This window comes from Schistocerca cancellata, chromosome 5, assembly GCF_023864275.1.
Source record: "Schistocerca cancellata isolate TAMUIC-IGC-003103 chromosome 5, iqSchCanc2.1, whole genome shotgun sequence".
Lineage (NCBI taxonomy): Eukaryota > Metazoa > Arthropoda > Insecta > Orthoptera > Acrididae > Schistocerca > Schistocerca cancellata.
In genome coordinates, this window is record NC_064630.1 from 423,100,024 (window position 1) to 423,119,167 (window position 19,144).

The following is a 19,144-nucleotide window of genomic DNA, read 5'->3' on the forward strand; positions in this document are numbered from 1 at the left end:
TTCTGAAGAAATGATTAGCATTTGACTCATGTCGGTCCAGGGGTTCAAGGTCAACATCGATATCGCGGCGCAACACCACCTACCGGTAAAATGTGCCTGCGGCACCCGTTGTCGCTATAAACCGAAGGTGACTTGAGCAGACGCACAGGATGCCTCGCAGATGTATGGGTGAACCGTGCCGTCAGATCAGAGAGTTTGAAAGACGACTTATTATTGGTATGAGAGAATCTGATGTTTCCATCAAGGAGACTGTTGCTCGTGTGGGACGAAATTTTCGGCCGTGCAAAGGGTGTGTGTAGAATGATTCACGGAAGGCGATAGAACACGACGAGATGGGTCAGGTCGCGCCACCCAGACCAACCTCGGGAAGATCGACACCTCATCGGAATGGATTTCAGGACAGGCCTGCCTCCTCCTCGGCTCTGGGGCAACAGTGAAACAGTTTAACATATCGTACACTGCCTGGGCTGACAGTCCGTCGTCTTCATTACGGCATGGAAACCGTACGGGTCGTCCACTACTCCACCTATTTTTGACGAATATGCAGAAACATGCTAGGCGGCAATGGTGTGTGGAACAACGTCACTGGGGACAGGAGTGGCATCAATAGTGCTTTCGGACGAATCCAAATTCTGTGTGTTTCAAACCGATGGCCGTATCTTGGTTCGCTACAGACAGTGGTAGCGGCATCACAGTGACTGCAAAAAACCTCCGCCGGAACCAGCCGCACAGTCCATGACTGCAGCGCCCAGACCGCTCGGCTAATCCCGCGCGCCACAGTGACTGCATTCGCACAAGACATACAGTGCCAACTCAAGGCCTTATGGTGTGGGGTGCTGTTGGGTATAACTACAAATCACAGATGCCATGTGTCCAAGGCACTATGACCGCTTTGGCCTATGTGAAAGACATCCTGCTACTTGTTTCCCTACTCTTTATGCACAACAGCCCAGACACAATTTTTGTGCAACCCAATGCACGACCAGATGTTGCTGCACGCACACGTGCCTTCTTGGTGCCACAGGATGCTAGCCTTTTGCCCTGGCCCGCCAGATCACCAGACTTGTCACCAATCTAAAATGTGTGGGATATGGTGAAACGACGGATGGAGTGTTTTGACCCAATGCCAACCACCGCACATGAACTTTGGAATCGGAATGCAGCATGGATGGCTATACCACAGGACGCCATTCGCTCCTTATACCCGTCGATGCCATCACACATAGAACAAATTATCAGGGCCCATGGCGGACATTGTGCCTGCTAGGCAACAGGACACATGCTGAATCGAGATGACTGAAATGCTAATCATTTCTGCTGACCATACTAATGTATATGTCCTATGTGTATGAACGTCCTGTCTCTAGTCGTTTAAAGTGTTCTGTTTCTTCTGAACAGGAGTATGGATTGATCTTACTGAGGAGTGACAAAACCATCGCCACAGACGCGTGAAGCAGTGGCAGCAGTTCGAAGGACAACGCACCTTATTAGGGGCAGTGATGTGATTCTTCTCTCATTTTTGACATACCAATAAAATGCGAACTGTGCCGATTATTATTCTGCTTCTCAGCTATTGGTATTCGATGTCTCAAGAATTAGGTCTTATACAGAGGGATTACACAGCTGCTTCAGTACATTACAGTGCACCATATTACGCGGTAATTGGAAGCTGATCCCGTAAAATATGATTTCAGTGTGGAATAAAAGAGGTCATCGAGGGAGATGTTGCAGGGGTAAGACAACTGGACCGTCATTCGAGAGGACAGCGTTTCAAATCCCTATCTGCTCAACCACATGTAGACTTCTCTGAATCGCGCAAGACAGATGTCGGTATCAAAAGTCCAAAGTAGTCACATACTCAGGGAATGAACACAGGGGAGCACATGCAGGAATCCTGCATCTCCTCTCATGACAAGGTCCTAATAGAGGTGGTTTGCAGTTGCCTTCCTACGACTGTTATGAAGTGTCAAGTGTTTGTTTCGTGTGGAAGACTGTGATCATTGCTTGTTCAGTGTAGCGTTGGGTTTATGTTGTTACAGTCCTCCTGCTTAGCTGGGTCGTAATTTGCTTGCGTCCCATGCAATCGGGCCCTGGTTCGATTCCCGGCCGGGTTGGAGATTTTCTCCGCTCGTGCACTGGATGTTGTGTTGTCCTCATCATCCTTTCATCCTCATCACCGGCACGCAAGTCGCCCAGTGTTCCGTCGACTGAAATAAGACTTGCACTCGTCGGCCGAACTTCCCCGGATGGGGCTTCCCGGCCAACAATGCCATACGCTCATTTCATTTCATTTGTGTTGTTACGGCTGAAGGGAAAGGAGAGGATGAAACACGGAATCGGCACCTAGCCTGCACCTCTCGAAGAGCACCACGTGCACCGTCGAGCTTAACGTCCCTATCCGACGGACAGATCACAGTCAACAGTGTCACATGCTCTCACTTCATCAGACACTCAGGAGAGTTTTGAGGTTTAATCCGGGAAATTGGCTCAAAAAGTGGTGTTCAGGTACTCCACGCCACTACCTCTCCTCCGCATACCGACGCTGAAAGTTTTCCACCACCAGAAACCGAACCGGCTTGCCTTCCAATCGTGCACTAACGAACCGGCGTTCGTTAGCGACCTCGGTTGCGGAGGCGAGTGTACGCTGGCGTCGTTCCTTCAAAATAGACACGGCGGATATCCTTGCCAGTCCTTCCTCAGCCACAGTTTGTGCAGCGTCTCTAAAGAATTCTGGAAATCTCGTCTAATCCGCTGTTGTGTGTTCAGTTTACTGCCCCTTTTCAACTATATTACTTCGCCGAATTCACATGTAGTCTTTAGATAGCATCGGTCTATTTGAGTAAAATAGTGAGAACGAAATATTAATATGCTTCATCAGTGGTTTATACAGGGTGGTCCATTGATCGTGACCGGGCAAAAAAGCTCACGAAATAAGCGTCAAACGAAAAAACTACAAAGAACGAAACTTGTCTAGCTTGAAGGGGGAAACCAGATGGCGCTATGGTTGACCAGCTAGATGGCTCTGCCATAGGTTAAACGGATATCAACTGCGTTTTTTTAAAATAGAAACCCCCATTTTTAACACATATTCGTGTAGTACGTAAAGAAATATGAATGATTTAGTTGGGCCACTTTCTTCGCTTTGTCATAGATGGCGCTCTAATAGTCACAAACATATGGCTCACAATTTTAGACGAACAGTTGGTAACAGGTAGGTTTTTTAAATTAAAATACAAAACGTAGGTACGTTTGAACATTTTATCTCGGTTATTCCAATGTGACACATGTACTTTTGTGAACTTATCATTTCTGGGAACGCATGCTGTTACAGCGTGATTACTTATAAATACCACATTAAGGTAATAAATGCTCAAAATGATGTCCGTCAATCTCAAAGCATTTGGCAATACGTGTAACAACATTCTTCTCAACAGCGAGTAGTTTGCCTTCCGTAATGTTCGCACATGCATTGACAATGCGCTGACGCATGTTGTCAGGAGTTGTCGGTGGATCACGATAGCGAACATCCTTCAACTTTCCCCACAGAAAGAAATCCGGGGACGCCAGATACGGTGAACATGCGGGCCATGGCATTGTGCTTCGACGACCAAACCAGCTGTCATGAAATATGCTACTCAATACCGCTTCAATCGCACGCGAGCTAAGTGCCGGACCTCCATCATGTTGGAAGTACATCGCCATTCTGTCATGCAGTGAAACATCTTGTAGTAACATCGGTAGAACATTACGTAGGAAATCAGCATACATTGCACTATTTAGATTGCCATCGATAAAATGGGGGCCAATTATCCTTCTTCCCATAACGCTGCAAAGGTCGCTGATGTTCCACTTGTCACAACCATCGTGGATTTTCCGTTGCCCAATAGTGCATATTATGCCGGTTTACGTTACCGATGTTGGTGAATGACGCTTCGTCGCTAAATAGAACGCGTGCAAAAAATCTGTCATCGTCCCGTAATAGCCGGCTGGTGTGGCCGTGCGGTTCTAGGCGCTTCAGTCTGGAACCGCGTGACCGCTACGGTCGCAGGTTCGAATACTGCCTCGGGCATGGATGTGTGTGATGACCTTAGGTTAGTTAGGTTTAAGTAGTTCTAAATTCTAGGGGACTGATGACCACAATGTTAAGTCCCATAGTACTCAGAGCCATTTGAACAATTTTTTTGAACGTCCCGTAATTTCTCTTGTGCCCAGTGGCAGAACTGTACACGACGTTCAAAGTCGTCGCCATGCAATTCCTGGTGCATAGAAATATGGTAGGGGTGCAATCGATGTTGATGTAGCATTCTCAACACCGACGTTTCTGAGATTCCCGATTCTCGCGCAATTTGTCTGCTACTGATGTGCGGATTAGCCGCGACAGCAGCTAGAACACCTACTTGGGCATCATCATTTGTTGAAGGCCGTGGTTGACCTTTCACATGTGGCAGAACACTTCCTGTTTCCTTAAATAACTTAACTATCCGGCGAACGGTCCGGACATTTGGATGATGTCGTCCAGATACCGAGCAGCATACATAGCACACGCCCGTTGGGCGTTTTGATCACAATAGCCATACATCAACACGATATCGACCTTTTCCGCAATTGGAAAACGATCCATTTTAACACGGGTAATGTATCACGAAGAAAATACTGTCCGCACTGACGGAATGTTACGTGATACCACGTACGTATACGTTTGTGACTATTACAGCACCACCTATCACAAAGCGAAAAAAGTGGTCCAACCAAAACATTTATATTTCTTTACGTACTACACGAATTTGTAATAAAAATGGGGGTTCCTATTTTTAAAAACGCAGTTGATATCTGTTTGACTATGCCAGCGCCAACCATAGCACCATCTGGTTTCCCCCTTCACGCTAGACGAGTTTCGTTCTTTTTAGTTTTTTCATTTGATGCTTATTTCGTGAGATATTTGGCCCGGTCACTATCAATGGACTACCCTGTATAAGCGATAACGAATCACAGACTTATGTCTCTGGAATTAAACACATCCATATTCATTTTCATCATACTTATTCTTTGTAAAAACAACGTAGTGAGTTAAGTCATTTCCTTCCTATTCTCTTGTCTCCAAACTACCAACTGCAAAGGTTTTGTATGATTTATTCTCTATAAATTAATAATAAGCGTAATGAACTTAAATATATTTTCTTTTATTATTAAAGTAATTTAGTCCTTTTACTAATATTATTTTAAATTTGTGTTTATGTGTTTTTTTTTTTAATAAACAGTTGGAAGTGGACGGCTTCGTGGCGTGATCATTGCGCGCCATTAGCGCGCTGTCGGATGTAGAATTAAGTCTCTCACAAGTTGAACCTACCATCTAAGTTTTCTTTTACGAACTCCGATCATCATTGCTCATGTGAAGCAAATCATTTAGTGTACTGCTGTTTAATATAAGCACGGTCATACGTCACAAAGCTCTTCCGCCCTCCAATGACGACATCTGAGCCTGACTTTCAGAAGAATTTGAAAATGCAGGTAATATGTTTAGTGGACTCAGAGAGATTTCAGCATGAACGTTGATATTAAAATTCTACCAGGGCATGACCTTCTTATGCTATAGTCAATGTGATGTGCCCCATCACAATTAAAATTCAGAATTCAACTTTATCATTACTTATTCGTTCTTTATTTTGCATGATACATTACAGAACAGATGTGTTATTTCGACGCCGACACGTTATGCTGGCATGTCGGGCATTTTGCGATATTTCACCTTGTATGTCGCTAAGGCCGAAATCACAAGTGTATGAAATAAATTAATAATAAAAATTTATTGTTAAGCGGTGGAAATTTCATTCAAAATGTTCGTCATGACTGTGGTTCTCAATAAAGGATAAATTCATGTACTTTGTCTGATCGAAATGTAACGCACAAAAGAACCGAGCAAATATTTCAAATATTTCACACCTATAAACCGCTGTGTGTGTGTGTGTGTGTGTGTGTGTGTGTGTGTGTAAGTGAGAGAAATCTAAGTTTATCTTTCATATAATTCTTGGGTATTCAATAGAATGTCGTGATAGTATTTATTCAGTGTTCCGACTTTTCTTTTCCACCTTTAAAATAAATTAATTGTTTTAGCAAAGATATAGTTTGCTTACACATGTACTCTACATGGTGCCGTTAAAATTATCATCTTTACTACTTTATTTACTTAAATGATTTATGGAAACCACGAAAATTCCAAGACAAGTAGTCGGACTGAGTATGAACGCCGAATTTGAAGGCCGTTCCACCCGAAAGCCAGTTCATAGTGCTATCCCATTCTATTAGACGTTGCATTGTGACTACAGTGGGAGCAAAGTGCATCGCAATAACGCTTTATATTGAGCGTAATCAAGTCACTTCTATGTAGTAAAGGATAAGACGGTCTTTAGAGAGAAGCGGCGATTGGATGTTTCATCCAGAAACGTACGATGCCGGGAATTGTCATAGTGTTGACCTTATTATCGGACGTCACAAGAGTCGGAGGTGGGAGATACGAGGCACTGAACCACGTTCCTTTTCAAAATGCGAAGTTTTGTGTGTGCAACCCAGTAAGTTAGCAGACGTTTTCGAATTACCACTTACATTTTTGAGAGGCGTGCTCAGAGCTACGATTGGGAACCTGAAGAACTAAAAAGAGGTTGCTGTGTTGTTCCGAGGGCGCCAGCGGTTGAACATTCGCCGGTGTAGAGAGCGGAGGCGGAGAGGCCCTAAGAGCGGGAACTCTTTACGGCTGTGCGAAGGGATTGATCGACCGTTATACGGGCCGGGGCCCATCTTCCGGCCCAACAGATGGTGGTGGTGCAGGCAAGGAACGGCCAGAAAAACACTACTTATAGCCCGACGACGGGCAACCGTGTCCCGAGTGTGCACACTAAGCGCGGACCGGCATTCCTAAAGTCTCGCCCAGCTTGTTTCGGCGTTTCACCACCTGATTGGTCATCGACAATCGTAGCTTGGTATGACCTTCCCCCTTCCTCGACGCCACACGCTTTTAAATTGGTTATTGACCTTATGAAAATAAAATAAAACTGTAATTACTGTCAGTATACTTGTTGTTTCAATCGATACCGATAACAGCCATGGTAAAACCTATCTAGATAAAGGGCTTCCGGAAATTCCCGTTAAAAACTTCCAGGACTTCGACAGGGGAGTGAGTACATAATATTTTGAATCGGAACCAATGTCCGGAAACGTACCGTTTCCGTGTTACAGCCGTTTGAAAACATGTTTCATGTACATCTACATGGATATTTTGCAAATCACATTTAAGTGCCTGAGAGAGGGTTCATCGAACCACCTTCACAATTCTCTATTATTCCAATCTCGTATAGCGTGCAGAAAGAATGAACACCTGTATCTTTCCGTACGAGCTCTGATTTCCATTATTTTATCTTGGTGATCGTTCCTCCCTATGTACGTCGGTGTCAACAAAATATTTTTCGCATTCGGAGGAGAAAGTTGGTGATTGGAATTTCGTGAGAAGATTCCGTCGCAACGAAAAACGCCTTTCTTTGAATGATGTCCATCCCATATCCTGTATCATTTCTGTGACACTCTCTCCCATATTTCGCGATAATACAAAACGTGCTGCCTTTCTCTGCACTTTTTCGATTTACTTAGTCAGGCCTATCAGGTAAGGAACCCACACCGCGCAGCAGTATTCTAAAAGAAGACGGACAGGTGTAGTGTAGGCAGTCTGCTTAGTAGGTTTGTTACAGTTTCTAAGTGCCCGCCAATAAAACGCAGTCTTTGGTTAGCCTTCCCCACAACATTTTCTATGTGTTCCTTCCAATTTAAGTTGTTCGTAATTGTAATACCTAGGTATTTAGTTGAATTTACGGCTTTTAGATTAGACTGATTTATCGTGTAACCGAAGTTTAAAGAGTTCCTTTTAGCATTCATGTGGATGACCTCACACTTTTCCTTATTTAAGGTCAAATGCCACTTTTCGCACCATTCAGATATTTCTTCTAAATCGTTTTGAGGTTTGTTTTGATCTTCTGATGACTTTATTAGTCGATAAACGACAGCTTCATCTGCAAACAACCGAAAGCGGCTGCACATATTGTCTCCCAAATCGTTTATGTAGGTAAGGAACAGCAAAGGGCCTATAACACTACCTTGGGGAACGCCAGATATCACTTCTGTTTTACCCGATGACTTTCCGTCAATTTCTACGAACTGTGACCTCTCTGACAGGAAATCACAGATCCAGTCACATAACTGAGGTGATATTCCATAAGCACGCAATTTCACTACGAGCCGCTTGTGTGGTACAGTGTCAAAAGCCTTCTGGAAATCCAGAAATACGGAATCGATCTGAAATCCCTTGTCAATAGCACGCAGCATTTCATGTGAATAAAGAGCTAGTTGTGTTTCACAAGTACGATATTTTCTAAACCCTGTGTGTCAATAGACCGTTTTCTTCGAGGTAATTCATTATGTTCTAATACAATATATGTTCTAAAATCCTGCTGCATATCGACGTTAACGATATGGGCCTGTAATTTAGTGGAGTGCTCCTACTACCTTTCATGAATTTGATAGGTAGGTATGCAAAAGGATTCATGGTGGTAGGTGGTTACGTCAGATCGACTGATGCCATTTCACGTCTGCCATACCTCTCTGACCTGGTTCGCGCTTTATTCACGTGTCTGTGAGCGTTACAGCAGCTTGCTTGAATACACGATTGCAGAATATACCGACTAGGTCTTTCTGAATGGTGAAGCTCACGGTAATGCAATAGCCGCTCGCCTACTGTATCAAGATCGTTCTCCAAAACGTCTGACTCCATCGCATAGCCTTTACGTGCCAATTATGCAACGTCTTCGGGGAAGGGTACCTTCACTGTCAACAGTCGTGACTGTGGTGCTCCAAGGAGATACCGCACGTCCGAGTTGGAAGAGACCGTACTGAATCCAGTTGAAGAGAACCCGTCAACGAGGACACACACACACACACACACACACACACACACATACACAAACGCACACACAAATGCATACACGAACAGATCACTGATACTTCAATAATTACACTCGGAAGTTTGCCAATAACATTCAATCTTTGGCAAAAACATTTGACAGTCGGCAACAGAGACCAAAACATTGGATTGAAACAAGCGTTCAGTTCATAGTTTCTGTGGAATATAGGGAACAAAAACCGCAAATTGGCATTCATAAGAAGAAGAACAATACCAAAAATGCAACAGGAGCGTAATATGTAAGAAATTGTCCACGCAACCTGTAAGTACAGTTCAAAACATTACTACTTAATAGGAAATACCAACCACCAGAACTGTTAATAACCTATAGGTACAGTGACAAAAATGTAAATTAAATAGCACACATACGTACATATTCCAGGCCACTGATGATGCCTTGCAGAAAATAAAGGCGAAACGCGAATGGTACTAATATAGTGTTTCATTCAGTTACTGTCAGACAGTCCATAAGTAAAAATTATCAATATACCGTAATAGCACACGAACTGTTTCATCGGCCATTAATGAGTGAAATTGTAAAACAACTGACGTACAGGGTCACGTCTAATCAATTACTTGTAAAAGTGGCGGCTTTACCAATATGTTTCCAAATGGGTGTAGCACGCCGTGCGGGATTAGCCGAGCGGTCTCAGGCGCTGCAATCTTGGACTGTGCGGCTGGTTCCAGCGGAGGTTAGAGTCCTCCATCGGGCATGGATGTGTGTGTTTGTCCTTAGGATAATTTAGGTTAAGTAGTGTGTAAGCTTAGGGACTGATGACCTTAGCAGTTAAGTCCCATAAGATTTCACACACATTTGAACATTTTTTTGCTGTAGCAAAAAATTGTCTGCTCCACAAGTCCTAGGTATTTGTAACGGGAATTTTCAAACAACCCGTGTGTTGGCGTCTAAAGGTAAAAGAAAGCAGTCGAATTATCAGGCGATGCTGAGGAAATTGGTTTAGGAAATGAGACACTAAAAGTAGTAGACGAGTTTAGTTATTTGGGCAGCAAAATAACTGACGACGACCGAAGTAGATAGAATGTGAAGTGGAGACTGGTAGTACAGAAGAAAGCATTTCTGAAAAAGAGAAATTTATTAACATCAAATATAAATTTAAGTTTTAGGAAGTATTTTCTGAAGGCAATTGTAAGGAGCGTAGCCTTGTACGGATGTGAAACGTGGACGATGAGCTGTTCAGACAAGAAGATAAAAAAGTCATTTGAAACGTGGTATTACAGAAAAATGCTAAAGATATGATGGGCAGATCGAATACTTACTTATAAAGTGGAGATACTGAATCGAATTGAGGAAAATGAAATTTATGGCAACAGTTGACTAAAAGAGCGGATTTGTTGGTAGGATACGTTCTGAGGCGACAAGGAATTGTCAGGCTAGCAACGGAGGAAAGTTTGAGACAAAACTTGTAGGGGGGGGGGGGGTGTCTATGGATGAATACAATAAACAGGTTCTTCAGATGGATGTAGGTAGCAGTATTTTCTCAGAGAGAAGAGTCTTGACAGGATATACTGTCGTGGAGAGTCATAAAACCAGTCGTTGAACTGAATACCGTAACAACAACATTATAATTCAGTTAGCTCAATAATTATCCATTCAGTCTAGTGACATCTCCTATGCTTGGTGATATTACAATTGCTTAGTTGAAAAAAAAACTAAAGAAAAAATTCCTTTGATCAGATAACATGTAATAGGAGCAATAGGAGACAGAGGAACTTGACTGTTAGAATCAACTTAGTTTATGCTAGCAATTCCATTCGATATGTTTGTTGAGGAAACCCAGAAGCTCTGGATAACGGAGCCGAATTGTCGCCGTGGTTACTACATTTCCATAGTGCTTTATCAAGTATAGGACCAGCGCACTATCATCAGGTAACTAGTATTATTTTTTATCAAACATAGGACTAGGATTTCGACGGCACTGTACGTACCTTAATAAATACAATTTAGCATGTCGTATTCAATAAGGAGACTTAGTCATAAAAGAAAAGAAAACAGCGAATAACTAACGGAGAACGACAGCTTGGGTAGCTCTCTAAGTATGACAGAGGGCGACGCGCTTGCATCATGGAGGACAAGTGAAGTTTTGTGAAGCGCATTGCAGTTGATCAGAACTTACAGCAAAGACTTGCAGACGACCCTCGTCATAAGCAATTTAAGGTAATGCTGTATATATGCAGCGAGAAACTTCGATATTGTTTCACAACACAACTGGCAATCAGTCTCTAGAATTTGTTACCTCAAATTTCTGAGTGATCCTATCGGGAGCGATTTGAAGTAGGACGAAAGAATCTGGTGGTACTGAGCGCAGAAAGTGCAGTACAGCCTATAACGAGATTGCTTAGGAAATTCTCGTCCGACAGACACTTCAGTATTTTCACTTGCGAACAACGGAAGAGGAGAGAGTGAGGGAGGCTGTGCGCTGGGGGAACAAATTGTCTCGGGCTCACATATGCCGGTCACATTCTACACAAAATATGCAGCGGCGTTACCCCCTGTAGATTACTGGAGCAAAAAACTGCCTAGTGGTTTGGATGAAAGCACAAGCTGCACCCGTCTGCGAGAAGGGTAGCGGAAGTGATACTTGGAGAGAATGAGAGTGGGGGAACACTGTTTATACAGGTGTCCTTATCCCTGGTTTCTCGAACTATATCTAAAGCTTTAGTGACTTTCAACAGCTTGCGAAGGTAAAATCATTGACATTAGTATATTACTTAAATGTTACACACTTTAACTAGAGAAGAAAAATTAACACCCTATGTGTTTCATAGCTGCGGACTATCGTAAGGAATTTCGTTCAGTCCTCGTGAATTGCATTTTTACCGTCTCATTTATTTATTTTTAATTATATTTTTGATACTAAACGACATTCCGCCAGGAAATGAGCACTCTGTTATTGTGCAATATGCGACAAAAATCATCAGCGGTACGCGCATGCCTGCGTAATAGATTCGCTGCAACAGTTGTTGCGTTGCCCTAAAACTGTACTCACTGTCAGTCGAGCAGCAGATGGATACTATGTAGATTATAACAGACTGATTTTATAGGAACCAAACGCAAAAGCCACAAGACTAAGACTCGGGGAAATGTCTAACAGATCACAGAACATGATTCCATTCAGTTAACTCTTGGCCACTGCCTCCTTCATCAAATTACTTTTTTGGGTGGCGTCTTCGTTCAGCTCGAGGTTCAATGGGAGCGAGAGTCGCCATTCTACTGTTAGCGCCGCTTGTTCAAACAGTATGTCAGCAGATAATCACTCACCTACATATAAACTTCTGAACCCATAAGTCTTACGTAATACAGCTTACCGCACCCTTTTTTTACATTCATTTGTTCTGGAAATGCTGTGGCTAGTTAAATGAGTTCCCTCTCTCCCTCCTATTCCCTCCTCCCATCCTCCCCTCCCCACTCTCACTCCCTTCCCCCCCCCTCTCTCTCTCTCTCTCTCTCTCTCTGTCTGTCTCTCCCCTCCTGTCTACATCGTGAATTACGTTTAGATCACATCTGCACTGCACATGCGTATCGTTAAACTGATAAAGGGTCTGTCACAATACGAGTAGCAACCGTCGTAGCATCGACCCATCAAGTGACGAGCATATGTAGAGATTTACTGTTTACACATGCGAGATTTTGAGATACATTCTGTTTCTATGTACAGAGGAATCTAGATGATTTTCAATGGAAATCGAAGATTCAGACTGGCGAGCTTTATCTCTACCACTGCATTTCCTGGTTATCAATAGTTGCTTTTACGACGGATACGTTATCTAGGGTAATATATCAAAAAATTAAGGAAATTAGGTTTAGCAAGACACGAAACTGCAATTAGAAATAAAAAAGATACTCAATGCTTGACGGTGGAATACCTCTTCAATGTAGATCGTAATTGCAAGATGAAATAGGACAGCCGGCTGCGGTGGCCGTGCGGTTCTAGCGCTGCAGTCCGGAACCGCGAGGCTGCTACGGTCGCAGGTTCGAATCCTGCCTCGGGCACGGGTGTGTGTGATGTCCTTAGGTTAGTTAGGTTTAAGTAGTTCTAAGTTCTAGGGGACTTATGACCTAAGATGTTGAGTCCCATAGTGCTAAGAGCCATTTGAACCATTTTGAAATAGGACAAGGGCGAAATCTGTACAGAGGCTACATTTAAGTAATCTAAGCAGTTACGTGCTTCACTCATCGGTGGTGACTCCAATCTACCCTCGATAGGCTGGAAAAATTATACGTTTAAAGCCGGCGGCAGGCGTAAAACTGCATCCGAAATTGTACTGAATGCTTTCTCAGAAAATTATTTTGAACAATTAGTTCATGAGCCCACTCGAAGCGTAAATGGTTGCGAAAGCATACTCGACCTTTTAGCAACAAATAATACTGGACAAATAGTGAGTATTGTGACGAATATAGGGATTAGCGACCACAAGACAGTTGCTGCTAGGCTGAATACCGTAACACCTACAACCGCCAAAAAAGAAATCCAAAGTATATCTATTTAAAAAAGCTGATAAAAATGCTCTTAACGCCTTTTTAAGAGACAGTCTTCACTCCTTCCGATCTGATCATGTAAGTGTAGAAAAGTTGTGGAATGTTTTCAAAGAGATAGTATCGACAGCAATTGAGAGATATATACCACATAAATTAATAAGTGATGGTACTGACCCCAATGGTACACAAAACGGGTCAGATCGTTGTTGTAGAAGCAACAAAATAAGCATGCCAAATTTAAAAGAACGCAAAATCCCCAAGATTGGCAAAGTTTTACAGAAGTTCTAAATATAGCGCGTACTTCAATGCGAGTTGCCACACCGAAATTCTCTCTCGAATTCTGGCAGAAAACCCAAAGAGATTCTGGTCATACATAAAGCACACCAATGACAATACGCAATCAATACTTTCACTGCGCGGTAACAACGGTGAAGTCACTGATGACAGTGCCACTAAAGCAGAGTTATCAAACACGGTTTTCCAAAACTCCTTCACCAAAGAAGATGAAGTAAATATTCCTGGATTCCAATCAAGAACAATTGACAAGATGAGAAACATAGAAGTAGATAACTTCGGTGCAACAAAGCAGCTTAAATCACTTAATCTACATCTACATCTACATTTATACTCCGAAAGCCACCCAACGGTGTGTGGCGGAGGGCACTTTACGTGCCACTGTCATTACCTCCCTTTCCTGTTCCAATCGCGTATGGTTGGCGGGAAGAACGACTGCCGGAAAGCCTCCGTGCGCTCTCGAATCTCTCTAATTTTACATTCGTGATCTCCTCGGGAGGTATATGTAGGGGGAAGCAATATATTCGATACCTCATCCAGAAACGCACCCTCTCGAAACCTGGACAGCATGCTACACCGCGATGCAGAGCGCCTCTCTTGCAGAGTCTGCCACTAGAGTTTGCTTAACATCTCCATAGCGCTATCACGCTTACCAAATAACCCTGTGACGAAACGCGTCGCTCTTCTTTGGATCTTCTATATCTCCTCCGTCAACCCGGCCTCCGGTCCAGATTGTATACCAGTCAGGTTCCTCTCAGAGTATGCTGATAAAATAGCTCCATATTTAGTAATTATATACAACCACTCGCTCACAGAAAGGTCCGTACCTAAAGACTGGAAAATTAGTCAAGTCACACCAATACCCAAAAAGGGAATTGGAGTAATCCGCTGAATTACAGGCCCGTATCACTAACGTTGATTTGCAGTAGGGTTTTGGAACATATACTGTATTCGAACATTATAAAGTGCCTCGAAGAAAACGATTTATTGACACATAGTCATCACGGATTCAGAAAATATCGTTCTTTTGAAACACACCTAGCTCTTTATACTCATGAAGTAATGAGTGCTATCGACAGGGGATGTCAAATTGATCCCATATTTTTAGATTTCGAGAAGGCTTTCGACACCGTTCCTCACAAGCGTCTTCTAACCAAACTGCGTGCCTATGGAGTATCGCCTCAGTTGTGCGACTGGATTCGTGAAAAGTCACAGTCAGAAAGGTCACAGTTCGTAGTAATAGACGAAAAGTCATAGAGTAAAACAGAAGTAATATCCGGCGTTCCCCAAGAAAGTCTTATAGGCCCTCTATTGTTCCTGATCTACACTCCTGGAAATGGAAAAAACAACACATTGACACCGGTGTGTCAGACCCACCATACTTGCTCCGGACACTGCGAGAGGGCTGTACAAGCAATGATCACACGCACGGCACAGCGGACACACCAGGAACCGCGGTGTTGGCCGTCGAATGGCGCTAGCTGTGCAGCATTTGTGCACCGCCGCCGTCAGTGTCAGCCAGTTTGCCGTGGCATACGGAGCTCCATCGCAGTCTTTAACACTGGTAGCATGCCGCGACAGCGTGGACGTGAACCGTATGTGCAGTTGACAGACTTTGAGCGAGGGCGTATAGTGGGCATGTGGGAGGCCGGGTGGACGTACCGCCGAATTGCTCAACACGTGGGGCGTGAGGTCTCCACAGTACATCGATGTTGTCGCCAGTGGTCGGCGGAAGGTGCACGTGCCCGTCGACCTGGGACCGGACCGCAGCGACGCACGGATGCACGCCAAGACCGTAGGATCCTACGCAGTGCCGTAGGGGACCGCACCGCCACTTCCCAGCAAATTAGGGACACTGTTGCTCCTGGGGTATCGGCGAGGACCATTCGCAACCGTCTCCATGAAGCTGGGCTACGGTCCCGCACACCGTTAGGCCGTCTTCCGCTCACGCCCCAACATCGTGCAGCCCGCCTCCAGTGGTGTCGCGACAGACGTGAATGGAGGGACGAATGGAGACGTGTCGTCTTCAGCGATGAGAGTCGCTTCTGCCTTGGTGCCAATGATGGTCGTATGCGTGTTTGGCGCCGTGCAGGTGAGCGCCACAATCAGGACTGCATACGACCGAGGCACACAGGGCCAACACCCGGCATCATGGTGTGGGGAGCGATCTCCTACACTGGCCGTACACCACTGGTGGTCGTCGAGGGGACACTGAATAGTGCACGGTACATCCAAACCGTCATCGAACCCATCGTTCTACCATTCTTAGACCGGCAAGGGAACTTGCTGTTCCAACAGGACAATGCACGTCCGCATGTATCCCGTGCCACCCAACGTGCTCTAGAAGGTGTAAGTCAACTACCCTGGCCAGCAAGATCTCCGGATCTGTCCCCCATTGAGCATGTTTGGGACTGGATGAAGCGTCGTCTTACGCGGTCTGCACGTCCAGCACGAACGCTGGTCCAACTGAGGCGCCAGGTGGAAATGGCATGGCAAGCCGTTCCACAGGACTACATCCAGCATCTCTACGATCGTCTCCATGGGAGAATAGCAGCCTGCATTGCTGCGAAAGGTGGATATACAATGTACTAGTGCCGACATTGTGCATGCTCTGTTGCCTGTGTCTATGTGCCTGTGGTTCTGTCAGTGTGATCATGTGATGTATCTGACCCCAGGAATGTGTCAATAAAGTTTCCCCTTCCTGGGACAATGAATTCACGGTGTTCTTATTTCAATTTCCAGGAGTGTATATTAACGACATAGAAGATAATCTGAGTAGCCGTCTTAGATTGTTTGCAGATGATGCTGTCATTTACCGTCTAGTAAAGTCATCAGATGATCAAAACGACTTGCAAAATGATTTAGATAAGATATCTGTATGGTGTGAAAAATGGAAATTGACACTGAATAAGGAAAAGTGTGAAGTTAGTCACATGAGTACTAAAAGAAATCAGCTACATTTGATTACGCGATAAGTCACACAAATCTGAAGGCTGTAAATTCAGCTATATACTTAGGGATTACAATTACAAATAACCTAAATTGGAACGATCACGTAGATAATATTGTGGGTAGAGCAAACCAAAGACGGCGATTCATTGGCAGAACACTTAGAAGGTGCAACAGGTCTACTAAAGAGACTGCTTACACCACGCTTGTCCGCCCTATTCTGGAGTACTGCTGTGCGGTGTGGGTTCCGCATCGGGTGGGACTGACGGATGACATCGAAAAAGTACAAAGAAGGTTCAAATTGTTCAAATGGCTCTGAGCACTATGGGACTTAACATCTATGGTCATCAGTCCTCTAGAACTTAGAACTACTTAAACCTAACTAACCTAAGGACAGTACACAACACCCAGCCATCACGAGGCAGAGAAAATCCCTGACCCCGCCGGGAATCGAACCCGGGAACCCGGGCGTGGGAAGCGAGAACGCTATCCGCACGACCACGAGATGCGGGCTGTACAAAGAAGGGCAGCTCGTTTTGTATTATCGCGAAATAGGGGAGGTAGTGTCACAGACATGATACGTGAATTGAAGTGGCAATCATTAAAACAAAGGCGTTTTTCGTTGCGACGGGATCTTCTCATGAAATTTCAATGACCAGTTTTCTCCTCCGATTGCGAAAACATTCTGTTGGCACCGATCTACATAGGGAGAAATGATCATCACAATAAAATAAGAGAAATCAGGGCTCGCACAGAAAAATTTAAGTGCTCGTTTTTCCCGCGTGCGGTTCGAGGTTGGAACGGTAGAGAGACAGCTTGAAGGTGGTTCATTGAACCCTCTGCCAGTCGCTTTATTATGAATAGCAGAGTAACCACGCAGATGTAGAAAAAAAGCGGATCACCCACATATTAGACGGTGGTAATTCGAAAAAGACGAAGGACAAAGAAGAAAATTTCGCGTAAAAAGAGTTATGTCGCTACTCACCTATCTTCAAATGCTATGACGCATAACACATTTTGGATCGAGTAGAAAGTACGGGGGTGTTATAAAAATAATGAAGATTACTTTACACTTCAGAGGCGCAACCTAGTAATGATGTATATTTAGCATCTACTTGAGGAGACCGTCCGTCGTTGGTCGGAGTTCGATGAGCGATCAGCGTGCTCAATTTCGACACTATGAGCTTAACTCCCGATGCAGGTCGTACATTTCTTACATGTTATGTTTTACAATCTTCCATTATCTTTTGAAGGAGCTGTCGGCGACAATTTTTTATTTGTACACGCACGTGCAATCTTACTTCACCAAAACTGTGTTACTACCTATGATATCTGTGTCTTTTGTCTACCACTGACAGGATTCTGCTGAATTTCACGTGTCCATTTACATCTTCCACCTATCACTTGGTATACATAAATATGTGTAGCAACTAGCTGGGATTCACGGTTTCTCTCACAGAGTTGATATGAGATTGTGCGGTTGTTGGAGTAAAAGAATAAAGAGGAAAAAATATTGAAAACACATTCTAACTATTTACAATACTTGTTAAAGTATAAGAGATAAAAAATTTATTGAAAACATATTCTAACTATTTACAATACTTGTATACAAACAACATTTTTCATTTTGTTATCAGTGGCATATATGTAAAAAATTTTCGAATTTCCTACTTGAGATTAAGCTACATATAACTGACCGTGAGAGAAGCAGGAGTCTTTGATACCACAATATTTTCATGTTTGTCCTTGCGCTCTGTTAACTGTAAAACTGTAGGCTGATTTGATTGGAAATTGCAGTCTTTTACATTGGAATGGCAGTTCAGTGGAGATCAGTGGTATTCTGGGGATAAATAGTGTGTGTCCTTTGTACTTTCCAGTCGTAAGTTCGGCTTGGAGAATGTTATTCGATAGCTATTTAACGATCATCCTTGTTCCATTACATAGTTTTGCTGAGTTTTAGATTTCTGAGAAGTATGCTCAGAGTTATAATTTTAAATCGAAGGCAGTGTAATGAAATTCCTGGTACTTGCAAGGAGTTTAGAAATTTTGTACGGAATTTCACGCTTTCTTCGACGTTTACCATCGATCGATTTGTATATTCTCTCTCCACCGGGAATTTTTTTTTGATTATTAAAGGTGATATCGTCGACAGTTTTATTTTTAATTGTCAAAATTGCTCTTTGATATAGCCAGTCCGAGTTGGTATAGTTGTAAACAAGGTTTGGATAAATTTGGTCGATCAGTTAGTTTTCAGCAGTGGCTTTGTTGTAGAAATCACAATTGTGTTTAATGAACCCGGTCGTCTGGTCAGTAGGATATGTGCCTTCGCCTATTTGTAAAATGTGCCGTTGTTTCGTCTCTCGATGGTTCATCTCTCATATTTTTTGTTAGTCGCAGTATTT